This window comes from Athene cunicularia (genome assembly GCF_003259725.1).
Source record: "Athene cunicularia isolate RWA chromosome 5 unlocalized genomic scaffold, athCun1 chr5_part1, whole genome shotgun sequence".
Taxonomy (NCBI): Eukaryota; Metazoa; Chordata; class Aves; order Strigiformes; family Strigidae; genus Athene; species Athene cunicularia.
Genome location: NW_020799101.1, coordinates 18,985,249 through 19,000,714, shown reverse-complemented (window position 1 = coordinate 19,000,714; position 15,466 = coordinate 18,985,249). Strand labels below are relative to the sequence as shown.

The 15,466-nt window shown below is 40.2% G+C and overlaps 1 protein-coding gene across 1 annotated transcript in view; it reads right to left on the bottom strand.

Annotated features, from left to right (window-relative positions):
- Nucleotides 1–11,317: 11,317 nt before the first annotated feature.
- EFCAB11 (EF-hand calcium binding domain 11) overlaps nt 11,318–15,466 on the bottom strand; it is a 74,680-nt gene continuing 70,531 nt past the window's right edge. Inside the window, 1 exon segment of the mRNA XM_026849636.1 lies at nt 11,318–11,376. The gene's annotated coding sequence lies outside the window, so the exon portion shown is untranslated.

Below are 15,466 nucleotides of genomic sequence, written 5' to 3'. Positions count from 1 at the left end.
CACACCTTAGCAGAGGTATAATAAAGTGTTATATGAGCAGACATTGTTACTGACTGACCTGGAGCACAAGTGCTAGTGAGTTTTAAGGGGAACTGAGCTTGTATGTGCTGGAGGAACTTTTGAAATTCCCACCTATATTTTCACCATTGTGCCTAAATCTTATAATTTGCCCCTGGAACTGAATCAAAACACAGAGAGCAATTTTGGCTCATTGTGGTAATGGACAAATTGACGTTGCCTGAGGACAGCAAATGCTCCAACTGCTCAGAAATTTAGGCAGCATCTCACACTTGCTGTGAGAAGCTGAAGTGTGGATTTTTAAGCTGTAGAGCTTGGCAAACTTTGAAGAAGCTTGAAAATTAGATTGATTGAGCATCATACACAAGACCATTATTCTTATAAAACTCTTTCACTGTTCCCAATAAAAAGATTGTTGTAAATTCAGAAATGTAAAGTGCTTTGACAAGGAAAAGCAACAGCAAGAAGTAGACATTGGCTGACTTCTGTAAACCTGAAAAGAATTAATCTTTTGAAAATAGGAGTCAGATTCTCAGCTGTGGGATAAAAAAGGCTCAGTTCCACCGTCTTCGATATAATTTTGCTGTCAGAGCCATCTACCATTGCGCCATAGTCACAAGACACTCTTATTATCACAGATTCCTCCTTTTTCTAGCATGGGCAAGGAGATTGCAGGGCTGGATATGGTGGGGAGAGATATATAAAACAGAGAGGGGGGAGAAAAAACCCTATAGGGGGAAGAAAGAAATGCAGTGAAAGAGTCCAAGCAACTGTAGTGTTAGCCACTGTCTAGATACAATTGCTTTGAGTACACAGTGTTGTCATGAATTTTAGAGGATCCACACTGTACACTGAAAGGTCTGCCCTCAGACCTTTCTCCAGGGCATCTCCAGGGACTGGGAAAGCAGTCTTCCCAGAAACTTACCTAACACCCCAGTGTCAGAGAACACCGAAGGGAGACAGATAAGCAGAAGACAAGTTCTCAATCTGAAGGGGACCAGAGATTGCAAGGAAGAGGGAGATAGATGCAGTGTTGCTCATTCCACAGGGACTACCAGGGAAACCAGGCTCAGTTCATACAAGTGAGATTTCAGGAATGAATTAGAGGAAAAGAGCTTGGCACAGCAGGGTTCGAAGACTGTTTGCAGGAAGGGCCAAAGCAAGAACGTAGCACCAGGATGAAGGGTGCAGAAGGGGCCTAGGTGGAGCTTTGGGACACCAGCAGGGCCCTGGGACACCAGTGGGCTTGTGTGGCAGTTGGGACAGCATCAGAAGGCACCAGGAGTGTCTGTAGCCGCTGTGGCCGAGGCCTTCCCTGCATTCAAATGTCCCCTGTTCTGAACAGACTTTCTCCCCCCTGTCCTTGCTGCTCTTCTCTTCAGCTGGTCCCCTCCCTGTCACCAGCTCTCCATACTAAAAGCCTTGCCACAGTGCCCACATTCCCCTCATCCCCCTAATTCTACAGCAGCCCTACCTTTCCCATTGCTACCCCTTCTCTCATGCCTTTTCCTTTCCGGCTGCCTTCACCTAACCATGTGCATTAAGGGGGAGATATTGGTGGTCTGGTGGCACCTGAAGTGCCTGGGGCACCTGCTGCGCCGATGCCATGGGCCTGCCCTGCCAGTTTTGACCACAGGCTTCTTAGGAGCAGGCACTATTGTCAGCTGGAGTCCCAGGACATTAGCCTAATGACCCATGTGTTGTACAGAGGATCAACACCTGGAAGCTGAGTGGTGGGTGCAAGGGGGAGAAGCTTTGTGTGTGGGAGGAAGAAGAGGAGAATAAAGCCATGAGACTTGCTGCAAGCCTGAAATGAGCAGCAGAGACTTTGTCTGAGAGGTTGTAATGTGCCTGTTGTTGTGAGCCCAAGGAAACTGGGGGAGCCATGGTTCAGAACAAACCAGTGCTCTCGCTTGCTGCTGAGGTTCCGTTAGATGACCCAGCATGGCTGTTCAGCCAAGGATGACCGGGGACTGAAGCTTGTCTTCCATCTGTGCCTGCGAGGCTCCAGCCAAAACAGCTCCCTGCAGGAACCTACACTGATGCCCACTGCCATTTTGGCAGATGAGGAGGGGAAGATGAGGGAGGAGTGGTACAAAGCTCTGTCTTAAGGAGGATTATTAGTGTCAACAAATTTCTGTCTTCCTGTAAGAACTGTGACCGATTGCACCAAACTTCTCTTGCAGACAAAATCTGAAGAGTACAATACAAAACCCATATATGTTATGCAGAGTCATACTTGTCTTATCGCTCTCCTACCTGCGACATGTCCCGTGTGCCACTGACTTCATTATATTGAGGACTTCTTTTAAAGCAACACTCACTATCTAACTGAGAAGCATCAATTCATATGGATACCTACACTCAAGCATCAAATATTGAGCCCCTTATCTACTGAATTCAATGCCTGAGAAAAGGCAAATTTAGATCTGAATAAAAGGCTCTTTCATATTTATCTGAGTCTAACAATTTTCCATGAAATATTAATGTGCCTGTCTAACTATCTACTTGCGCATTACAACTTCACACTAGCTTTCCCAACACATATGGCTGGACTTTAGGAGCAGCAACTTGTGAGTAGTTCTCAGTGCAGCAAGGCATCAAGTGCCTGTGAGCATTTTTACTCCTTGAGTGTAATATCCTACACTTCTCCCAGCCTACGTATGGTTATTTACTTACTCTTTTCTCTCTGCCTTAAACATCTGAGACAAAACAAAGGTGGAGAAAGGGGACTGGGTGAAGGGTATCCATCATCCATCTGGCTCTCAGCTGTGAAATACAGCATGTGCTGTGGGTTGTATTTTTGACAAACCTTCAGATACAGGAGATTTCTTCCAGGACATCCCCGTGCTTTGGAGAGCATAGTCTCATCACAGGCACTTAATTTCCCTCATTCAAGGAAACCTCCTGGCCACCTCAGTGAGAATATGAGGAAATGCCTCAGGCTTCCCCAGCTGCAGGCTGCAGTGCCACAGCCACATGGAGTTGCTCGTAGCCATATTTGCCATGTAGGAGTCAGATCAGATGATGTAGTCAGATGATTTTGAATTTGTAGATAATTTTAAAATGAAATTGAATTGAATGAAGCATTAGCTTCATTAAAAAGCCAAATTATGCTGGGGTAATCAAACTTCACTCAGCTATGAACAAAACTCTGTTATTCCTTCTCTGTGCTTATTTTCTTTTTTTATGTCCTCTGCATTAATTTCCCTTGCGTTTCCTACCCCTAAGTACTGTCTGGTGAAGAGAGTCTTGCGTTTGGCCCCTGTTACACAATCCTCCAACTGCCGGGTGACAACAGACATAATTAGCCTGAATGGGAGGTAACAGCAAAAGACAATCCTGTGAAATGACAACCGCAAACATCCCGTTTGATAGTCTTCAGTGTGTGCTAATGACCGTTTTCAACACATGCCAATGAAACACCAGGCAAACGTAACCGTGAGTGGGCATGCATTACTGAAGAAGGTAATGCAAAATCTTCTACCAAATGATAAACAGTCAAAGGATCATTATAGGTAATTCCTTGCTGACATATAGGAGAAGACAGATCTTGGTCCATTTCTGCCCTCTATTACATGGTGCAGTGACCAGGCAATTTAAGGGGGATGACACCTGTGTTAGTGATGGCACCCTGGATCCTCCACATATTATAAATACAGAAGGCAGGACAGATTCTCAAACATGCCTAAACTTGGCTTACATTTAGTTCTGTGAATGAAGCATATTAAACATGCTAATATTTATTTATTTTTCTAGTTTTGTATCTAATAATTATATCTAAAAAAATCAAGCTAATCTTTAAGCTATTATTGCTAATTAAGCAAATATGATGTGTGTAGCATTTTGTCACAAAAGCATATAATTTTTTTTTACTTTTACATTCCTTGGAGCACTTACCTTAGTCTAGTGAATCATGTCTTTCATCTCCTCAGCCTTTCAGAGGATGTATCAGATTAGAAGAAGCTGTAACTTATCTTTACTGTAAAACCATTGAAGTGACTCAGGCTTCCTTGGAGATCAGTTTGTTCCACTTCTTGTACTTGCCCTAAGAAAGGGAATAGACTTCTGGAACTAAAAATGTTCTGCATCTTGGAATACACTTAGCTATTTTAAAATGCATGTCTTCATTGTCAGGTAGGACAATGTAAGTTAAGTAACTTAAGTTGAAGTCCATTGATAATGTTTTCTGCTTACTATCTACAATAATAAAATGTCAAACTAATTCTAAAAGTCAAAACTGATGTGCTGGATTTAATATGGTCAACAAGCAAAGAACAAGTCAGACTATTTTGGAGGGCAGCTCAAGTCAGAGGTCTTGCTCTGTGATGAGGAATAGGAAATTTGCCACTTGACATGGCAGTGCTTTTATGTTTGTTATGTATATTGACCTACAAGATTTACTGTGAGGCTTGCACAGTCTTTAAGTATTAATTTCCTTGCTTTTAAGTCTTGTTTTGTCCATGCTGTGATAGATAATTATCCGTAGTGATTTTACAAATTTGGCTTTTGTAAAGATGTCTATTTTCTACGTTTTCTGTTTCTTCAGATGTATTTTTTAGATTTTACTTTTCTGTTAGATAGCTACACAAAATAATAAAATAAATGGAGCCATCAAGGTCACCGGATAATTAAAAAAGAGAGAAGGTAGCTGTGGCTGGAACTGGATATTGATGTCCTATTGTAATTATACCTGGAAAGCATCAGAGAGCAAAAGTGCACTGTCTGCACAGAGTATGAGCTGCCAATGCACTCGCAAAGGTGTGGGACACAGCAGCTGCTGGGTGCCAGCAGCACCCAGCCAGGCTCTCCGCTTTGCTCGCGGGCAGCATGGGCAGCAAGAACACAGCGCTGCGCAACACATGCACTGCTTTGCCCTCAGCTCTGCTACGGAGACATGCTCCCAGTTCTCAAATAAAGGCAATTCCCTTTCCATTGTACTGTTTCTCACCTTGAATACTGTGTGATTTAGTATCAAAAGCCTATCTATCTATTGGCATATCTAAAGTACTTATCTTTATGATGTGATACCTCAGCATTATACATGGCATAAAATAATTATGGTAAGACTGCCAAAGGGGAACTGGTAATGATGGCAAATATTTTCATTTATGCTACTATTTCTATACGTAGTTTTGAAGTAAACAATGTGTACTTGCTCAGGTTCCTATGAAAAGGTTTGTTAGATTTTCTCCATTTCCATTTTCCTGTTTCTCCTGAGTTTCTTCCTTTTTCTCCTCCTGCACTTAAATTTCCTCCCTTATTTCTTTCACATTGCTCCTAAGAGACATGAGAACAAAAAAAGTCAGAACCTTTTAAAAGAACATTTCCAAAAGGTTTTCTAAAAAAAATGATTGTGCTGGCTAAAAGAATGTAAATTGCATCTGCTGTTGCTTCACAGAGAAAACATCTATTTTAATCTGTAACAAAGCATTAGGACCCGATGAGGCTAAATAGATATGTGAGCTCTTTTGTTGCTTGAGCTTATATTGTCTAAGGTTTAGTTCCACCAGCTAATAAACAGACCTGTTTTTACTGTTACTATTTCTGGTGACAAGATCAAATAAATACGCAAGCACAATTGGAACTATTTAAAACAATGATTAGAAGATAGACATGGTTATATCTAACTCTGATATAAACCTGGGAAAACTATGAATTTTCATCCTGAGACGAATAAGACACAAGAACCCCTGTTTGAGGAAAGCATTCAGATCAGAAAGGAGACTCGGACACAGTTATGCAAAAGGGACAATTCACTGAAATTATAAAAGTCTAATTAGAAAAAAACCTTAAATTATTTAAATTGTTTACAATGAATTCCTGTTCTTATGCAGCTTATTTCTAAAAAAATATAAAGTGTCTTTCCTTTTCTTTATATACTTTCTATAGACCATAACTGAAATCAGTTTACCCCTTTAGAATCAGGTATAGATCCATCCTTTTACCATATGATTTAATAATCCCCCTAAACCTGTGAGAATTCTTAAAAGGCCTTTACTAATCTTCCGCAGATAAATAAGTATCATGTAAATAACAGTTTACATTGTTATTTATAACCAAGTAACAACCAAAACTGCCAGCCATCTTCCTTCTCCAAGAAAAGAAGGAATTCATCAGTGAGATCAATGGGTAAAATGTAATTTACCCTGAGTTTAATAGGAGCCAAAAAGGATTCTTAACAAATCATTGCACATTTTCTTACACATGTTGGTAGAAGAGTTTGCTGGTAAGTCTCCTCAGCTTGGGGGCATAAGATGGGGCCACAGTGGGGGCTTTTGGGGACATCTGGCAGCAGGGGGCAGACCCAGAGCTGCGGGGACCCAGGGAGCCGCAGGTTTTTCCAGGAAACTGGAAGAGCTTCATGGGCTTGCTCAGCCTAAAAATCCACTGAAAATCATGGAATGGAAAGACAGGTTTGAGGGAAGGATGTACTTTGCAGGGAAACAGGGGCAGGAGGGATGCTGTTTTCTAAACGCTGTGCTCCATTTTGGGCCAGAAAGCTGAGTTTATCTATTGAAAAAAGTTGTCCTGCTTTAGTTTAATATTATATCATATGAATAAGACAAAGCTTTAAGGACGGGACAGTGCTGGTGTCTTTTCACATGCTCACTTCCAAGAAAGAGAGGGATGGTCCTGGGTCAGGGTTGAATGACAGGTTAAGTGCTAGTTCCCAAAGTGCTGCTCTGCATGGAGAGGGGACACTTGGGCTTTTGGTGGAGTAAGAACAGAAATGCAATGCAAAGACAATTGGATAAAATTTACTTTTTTTTTTTTTTCTTTATCCTTCACATTGTTACATTCTTAACGCATGCAGCACTCAGAAATAATTCTATTTTTAAAAGAGGAAAATTTCAGATTCTCAGCCATTCATATAAACTGAGGACAGGTCTCTGTCTTTGGGCAAGCATTATTCTTTTTGTAATCATGACAGATGGTAAAGGACTTCCAGTGATCCAGAGATCGGCTCAGTCTATCAAAATTCTGCCCTACGAATGAGATAACACACCACGTGCCGCTTCCCAGAGCCCAACAACTAGATACACTTGTAAGTGGCAGCATCTTGGCAAATTCTGCTCAATGTCTTAAGCAAAAGGGGGGAGAAGAAAGTTTCTGTATAGCAGGTGCCAAGCTCTGCTTTCAGAAAGTCGGGGGCACAGGAGAGAGCAGTCCGTGGGTTTCTGTCAGCTCAGCATCACAGCAAACAAGTGCAGCATCGCATCCCCCTCACTTCCATACCGTTCCAGGGAGCATTCGAGTGCTATCAAGGCAGTCAGATATCCATCTCCTTCACTTAGCACCTCACTTTAAACAGCAAAATTTTCAAAATGCTGAGCATCCACAGCTCCCACTGAGATTGTTGAGGTTGTAGCACCTTAGCATGTGCAAAAGATTGGGAGTTTTTCATTTCCATATTTAAATATCAACTTTGGTGTCTAACTTCAGGTGTTCAACACTTACAATGGGAGCCAAAGCAAATAAACATGTCTGTTCCTGACTAATACTTTTTGGAAACCAGAACACATCAGATAATAATCCTGGGAATGAAGGCTTTTTTCACTAAATTTTTTTTTTTCATGTAAAGATTACTGAAACAAAGCAGTATTTTTTTTCTTATTTAAAGTATTTCTTGGTCTATTTACTCATACAAAATAACAGTCATTTCTAATATAGGACCATGTGTGTGGAGCAAATAATAGTGCAGACTGGAGTTTTCTCCAGCATGCCTTTTCATATCCTCACTTCTGCTTCCGATTATGTTGGAAGCACGGTGCTGGGATGGAGTAATGAACATCTACCTAGTAATTTATGTGACAGGAAATTGAACAACCAGCTCTTCAGCCATTATTTGTGCGAATTTCCCAAGCTGTAAATGCATCAAACAGTAACAGAAAAACATAAATTCTGTTAAGCAAAATGTCTCATTTTTCTAGGTATGTCTACAGGCTTTATGGGAAAAAACCCTCAGACTTAACCTGGTGACAGAAAACCTGTAAGACCAAATGTTTACTCATTTGATAATGAATTACAATAGTGGCTTAAGTTGTCTGAAAATGTTAATGATTTTAGATACCCTGTAATATGGGATCCTAAAATCTGAAAGAATATGATGGTTTCAGAAAAAAGCCACACATCTGCCACCCAAACAGCAGACCTTTTACAAAATGTTTTACATTGGAAGCTCAAACTGCTGGACACCCAAACCAGCTCAGTATTTTTACTCAAATGTTAGCCTGTGGACTTGGAAATGAAGAAAAGGGAGCTTCTTGGTGAGGAACATTACTCTGACAAGTCCACAACTAGGTGCTAAAGTACCATCTTCCAGATGTCCTACAGATGCAGGATTTATTCTACTTACTCAAAATTAGGATTAACACTACTAGGACCTTATAGAATTAGTTCTGAAAAAACAGAGAGAATGTCTAACTTTGTGAACCTGCCAGCATAAATTTGTACTCTGATAAAATATATTTGAACAAGGAAAACTGTGGTTACTTAGTAACCAAAACTTCAGTGAAGTTTAATGCTTAGGTGTGTTTAAATTATCTGAAATATACTACATCAAAACACTCAGCAGCAGTAAAGTGCAAGGTGCCTGTGTCCACTGAGTAATACAAGTATAAAATTCAATTCTATTTTTTCACTTTGACTGCCAATTTTATGGCACTTCATTTAAGCCTGAATCTCCAAAGAATCAATTCAAATTAGCTTTGTAATTTTCCCCAAAGAATCTGCTTTAAAATAAATTGCATAGGAATGTAAGACTTAGTAAATGAGTATAAAATTCAGGTGAACTTCTCTGAAGGAAAACCTCTTTTAATCAGAAGACAGATAAAGCTCAGGTGCAATAATATATGACAGCTCTAAAAATAGTTTGTCCTTGCTGGTGGTTTAACATCGGACAAACCATACTTTGTATAGTTGTGATGTCTAAGGGTTTCATACCATGTTACTGGGACTATGAGTTGTTATATAAGATTGTGTTTTAAGGCAGAGAGAAGATTTTTTTTTTTTTTCAAGAGCTGTCATTTCATCAAATCTTAGTGATGATGTGGCAGAGCACCAGTGCTTTTTGACTTGGTTTTTGTACAGTCGTGTTTCAGAGTGAGATTTATGTGTTTTTCCATCGCTGACAGTGGCATTATTTATTACAACTTTGGATGTTTTCTGGCATAGGTGTTAAAATTTATCCTCCCTAAGTAGCTGATAAGAAGTCGGGGGACTGCATACCTGTAACCAGGTACCTTGATCACTGGCAGTGGGCACAGGCATCTGGGGACAGATCAAGGAGGTGGAACATCTACAACAGTCCCTGAGAGGAGAAGAGCATGTCTGGCACTGGGCTGGAAATGAAGGCACAAAAGCATAGCTAGCAGCCAATAGAATTGTGGGGGAAAGCTGAGGATGCTCACCTAAGGTGATATTAACAGATTTTAAACAATGATGGGGTGTTCAGCAGAGCACTGAGCCCAGATGTCAACAGCCCTTCTGAGTCCTATCCCCATCATTAATTTTCACTGTCTCCTTGGCAATTAATTTAGCTTTCCTTTACAGTTCTAAATAGCAAACACTGAGAAAGTGCTAAGTTTAATTATCATATCACATATACATAAAAATCACTTTGCATTCTACTTATATGCAGCTACATTCAAGGTGGAAAGCTGAAATTGAGATAATATTAATTCCAGCCACACCTTCCAGCAGCCCCAGTGTCAGGTGTTTCCAGTAATCTACCTAAAGAATAATTGCCAGGAGATGGGGATGTTCTTCTGTGGACTCATGTGGCTTTTGCCCCATTGTAGATTTCAGAAAGTTCACTTGAAATCTGGCTGAGGAAGGTGTCTCCTGTTGCCTCAGCACAGCAGCAGAAATCCAGGTCTCAGCTTGTTCACTGCTAATCACAAGCATGTTAATAAAGTGCTCAAAGGAAAAAAATAATCTTGCCTTCACTGTGTCTGATGCCACACATTTACAGAGGTACTGAGTAGTCACTCGTGTTGTCATTTTTTTTCTGTAAAAGCAAGTGAAATCAGCAAATCAGATTACCTCCAATTTATTTTTTTAAAAATGCAAGGAATAGATAAAATAAGCAATTGTCTGGCAATAGCTGAGGCAGGTCTGTGAACCAAGCAGCTCCTGCCGCTCACTCTGTCCTTAGTTGCTGCACAGGCCATGGGAAGAGCTGCCTTTCGTGCCACTGACATACCAGCAATTTGAATATTTCCTACCACTATCCATTGCAGAATTGTTACGTATAGAAGACAGCATCTATGTCCAATATGCTGCCAAGTCTTGGCATTTTGGGGAGGAGCTGATGATAATTTTTTGTGAGGATGCTAATGGCAACATTACCTCAGGGATCTAAGAATGTGAGTATTTCTCTGCCCCAGGGGAGGCCTGGCGTTGCTTTGGGTGGCAGAGCAGGACTGTGTGACCGCCCAGTGCAGGAGACCGTCTGCATCCAGGAGGTGAACAAACCCTTGGGTCTGTCCCCATGGCAAGAAAACAAAAATACCCCAACAATACACAGAACTCGGGTTTGCGTCAGGACAGACTGTACAACGCTTCCAATGTAGCTCTTCTACATTTCTTCCGAACTTCAAAGAAACCAGCTCAGAACCCGTGGAGGCAGCACGGCCTGGTGGTCCCTGGGGCAGCAGGGCAGGGCCTAGCAGGCGAGGCCCGTCCCAGGGCCACAGGGTAGGCTGGGGGGCACCGGGGGCAGCCCTGGCCATCGGCATCCAGCACCTCCCTGGGGACAAGGACTGGCCAAGGCTAGGCTGGGGCATGGGCCTGCAGGTGACCCCAACTTTGCAGGGCCCATGGTCAGGCAGGGCAGGGCTGTGGGGAGGGGGAGACCCGCCCTGCTGCGGGGGCTGACATCCCCGGGGGGCTGACGTGGGGTCCCGGGCAGGGTGGGGGAGGCCCTGGGGAAGGCTGGGCAGGGGCAGCCAGGCCTGTCAGTGTCCTCAGAGCCATGACACAAATTCTATTATTCTTAATTTTTACCGACTCATACAGACAGATACAGTACTGAGGAGCAAAAGACCCTCTGCATATCTGACAAACTTCATTAATATTATTTCTGGCCTCTGCTTGAAAAAAATAGATTGCTAATATCCATATGGGCGGCACAGTGACCAAGATGCCCAACAGAGAACAAATGACAGGAGTACAAGCACTCCATAGATACAGTCGGAGAAGTCTTCATTCAGGACATCTCATTATTCACTTAATTATTCATTTTGTTTATTTACAGTAGAGATATTACACATAATATGGTGTAAATCCCTAGCATCCTCAAACACCAGATGCTGGTTTTTCTCTCCAGTCCCAAAAGGAAAAGCCAAAGCATCACTGTGAGAATTAACAAAAAAGTCCAATTAAATTCCTTGCCAGAATGTTAATTTCCCAAAGATAAAAGCAGCAAATTAATAATAAGCTTCTAGTCACCTCCCTTATCACTTTTGCGCACATTTAAAACTACAGTAAGCTGTGTTTAAAATGGACATTATCAGGTTGACAAGCAAATTATAAAACTGATCTTAAAAAACAAAATATATAGTGTTTCACTGTTTTCTCATCTCAAATACAGGTCAAAGGGAAGAACTGCTAAGGGCATTGCTCCTTTGAATGACAAGTTATGCACAAATGTTGGTATAAAGGCATGGAAGATGAGAAGTCTTCACACAGAATACAGAGGACCACAGCAGGGGCTGGAAGTATCTCAGAGGTCACTCTTTCATCTCCCTGCTCCATGGCAGAATGGACTATACCTAAGCTTTTCTTGGCAGGTATATGTTCATCCTGTTCTTAGACCCCCCCCTCTCTTAATGGACGTTTGACAACTGCTCCAGGCAATAGATCCCTGCTAGTCACTCCCTGATCATTAAAGAGTTTTTTTCTGCTTTAAAGTAAATCTCACTTGCTGCAGTTAAATCACATTAGTTTTTGTACTATCAATGGACATGAAGAAAAGGATTTTTTTTTTTTTTCATATCTGCAAGTCTTTTGTGCATTTGAATAATGTTACCACGTCCTTGCTCATTTTTCACTTCTTCCTGGGATTTTTTCCAATTGCTCTGACACCACTCCCCTGTTTTGGGAGACAAGGGCAATGCAATACACAGTTGTGTCAAAGGGAGTCTTGCCATTTTCTGCAGCAGCCACTGGCCTGAGCCCCAGCAACCTTTGAACCTCGCTCTTCCATTTTCTCTGTGTCAGGGAAGCCCTATAGTGTGTGATAGCATGGGTTGAAGGCTCCACACTGCCACTCCATACTCATAGCAAAAATCAAATTTTTCAATCACAAAACAATCAGGTAATTTTCAGTCATATTTTATTTCATTTAGGAAAATTATTATTAAATGCACACTTCTTAAAAGATTTTGACAAATCATTGCTCTTTTTTTATATGAGGGTACTACAAAATCATGCAGTCTTACATTAAACACACTTCTATTTCATGTGTGGGACCAAATCAGTGCTTTCATTATCAATGAGCAACACATCTTAAGTTGCAACCAGATGGCACTTGAGCAATTATGCACATATATTATGTGGCACAGGGAGGAGAAACATCAAACATAGCTTGCCAACCTACTGTTGCCCATGTGATTTTTATGATAATACCAGAGACTATCTCACAGAGGTGCAATATTTAGGTTTTCAGTTGATTGATTCAGGAAGGACCATTACCAGGTTTTGCAGAACATGCAAAAAAAGCCGTATTTGCATAGCTGGAGATAAGTAAAATTGGTCAGAAAGCAGTGGAGTAAGGACATTATTATAGAAGGAAGACGGATGAACTTTGTAGCCTGTTCTTAGAGGTAGAGACCTATTTAGAAATGTTTGTGGAGTACTTTTTCTACTGGGATCCTGTGCAAGGATAAATCCTTCTGCAGTACATATTCCTGAAATAGTGATCAAGTGTATTTAAAGGAAGTAAAATATTTTACACTGGATTACATGCAGTTTCCAACATGGAGGCTTTAAAAGTCATAAAAATACAAAGTTTAAGATAACTTTGGCCCTATATTGCAGGTAAGTGTACATCACATATTTTGTAATATACAGTAACAGTGTAACTGTAGAGTTAGATTAACTTCTATGCTCTGAAAAGTGACTATAAAATGATATTGTGGTGTTTCTTGTTTATTGGGCAGTAATGATTTTTGAATCAAATTTAAGTTGTAAGTAAAAAGATGCTTCGCATAGTTGCAAATCTTCCAACAAAACTTCCAACAGAAGCTGACATGTAACTAGATTACTGTTTACATGCACTATCATCAGAATTCAAGAGTCTGCCAACAAAATAAATTCTTCACTGACACCGCTGATCCCACTGACTATGGATGGGATATTGAAAAATGTCCAAGGGTATTTCTCCCCTGTGGAGCACAATGTAGAGACATCGACAGCAGTAGATGAAGTAGGTCAGATACTGAAAGCAGCTTAGCTTCAGCTACTTTTCACTGACATAAATTAGCTCATGTGTATCTTTATGTCCTTAGTCAAGCCCTAAGGTATTCATCAAAGTGTTGTATGTAATTTCAGTGAGGCATGTCACTAATTTTCATAGATATTTTTGAAAAAAACACTTTTACCTTCACTGTTGTCTATGTCGTTCTGCCAGTGTTGGATTTGCATTGGGTGAAATGGATTACAAGTCAGCAGACACAATTAATATTGCTATTACAATCATACATATGTACTAAAAATACATCAAACAAAAAATTTTTTATGTTTATATAACAGCTCTTATATGAAAACCACGATTTCATGTGTTTGTGTGTCTCAGTGCCGTAAGTGCATTTCTAGTGTCATTTTCCAAGGTTTTCTCAATTCTCCTGAGATGCTCTGGTCAGCCTGATGTGACACTGACAGGCTTGGTATAGTCTGTTTCTGGACCCTTTCAGTTCTATTCTTCAAAAGAGAATCCTTAACAAGTCTCTATCAGCATTTCTGCTACACAATCAGCAGAAGTGTTTAAAGACAGTAACATATTTAAGCCTTCTCTTTGTGTACAACAACTATCAACAGAAGTCTAAATTTTTCTTAAACTAGTGTAAACTAAATTCATGCTGTTGAAAAGTAAATAGAAAAGAAAGCAGAAAGGAATTTGAAATCATTCATGTTAGAATATAAGGATTCAGGCTACCTCTGGAAAACACCAAAATACAATCTGTTTAACATGTCTTGGCTTCAGATTCTCCTTCAGAAGAATTTTTAGGTAGACTTCCCAGGGATATATGCTCGAAAGGTCTTTGCATTAACTGAGATTTTATCTCCGGGAAATCTCCACTTTTTCATGTAATAACAGGATGTCACGTCCATAACCATTGTGTAGCAGAAAGAGTGAAGAAAACCTCTAAAGTGAGAGATGGAAGATAGGTACTTCAATTATTGCCTTTCACTTGGGAAGATGTAATATTTTTTGGCATCTGAGATACTCTGTACTAGCTCTCAGAGAAGCCCACAGCTTTAAACACATACGAAGTTACATAAAAATAAACATGCTTCTCTTCTTCATTTGTTCATTCTAAATGGATGTTCAAAAGAGCACAGACTACATTGACACTCATTCTAACATCCCTTCGCAGTGTGAGAATGACATAAAATGGCCTAAAAGTAAATAAGAACTGCAGATAATGCATGAGTTGGTAATACAATACCCAGTCAATAAGAAATCACAGGATGGTACTATACTTATGTCAATCAACACATTTTAAAAAATCAGATCTTGTTAAAAAAACTTGATATGTTTTTCCTATGAAATTACAAGTCTACTATATTAATGTTGTTCTGATATGACAGCCTCTGTGAGGCATTTGACTCAGTACTAATCAGCAAGATTTTGAAATTACTGTATAAAAGCAACACAGCATACACTAAAGAGATTCAAGTGACTAAAAATACCCTCACTTATGAGTTTATGAGGAATCTTTTCTGGAAGACTCATTTTGTAATTTTTATTTATTAATAAGGTATTCTTTAAAGATTGTGTTAGCTTGTATATTAATGAAGACTTGCAAATAATTAAGTGGACAGGTCATTTTTTACAACATTTAAACACTTGATGCAGTACACAAACCACATTGGGCACATCTTTGTGAAATACAGGGATATGTCGTTGAGAAAATATAATTTTCTTCTCTTCAGCCCAAATAGGTAGAGGTTTTGAAGTAAAATATAACTGAAGGATTTTCTGCCTCTTCTGTGTTCAAGTCCCATCTTTGAATCTTTCCATCTGTGATACCAAGGTCCCTGTTAAGAGCTATAGTTTTGCTGAAAGCACGATAAAAGTCATTTAAAAGTAGGTGTAAGGGAGAGCAAAGCTGTCACTGAAGAATTTCCTCTGTTGTCAGAAGACTGTGGAACGCTATTAATTAGCAGTTAAAACCTAATCTCATTTGTATGCTTCCTAGAAAAAAGGAGCATGCTGTAA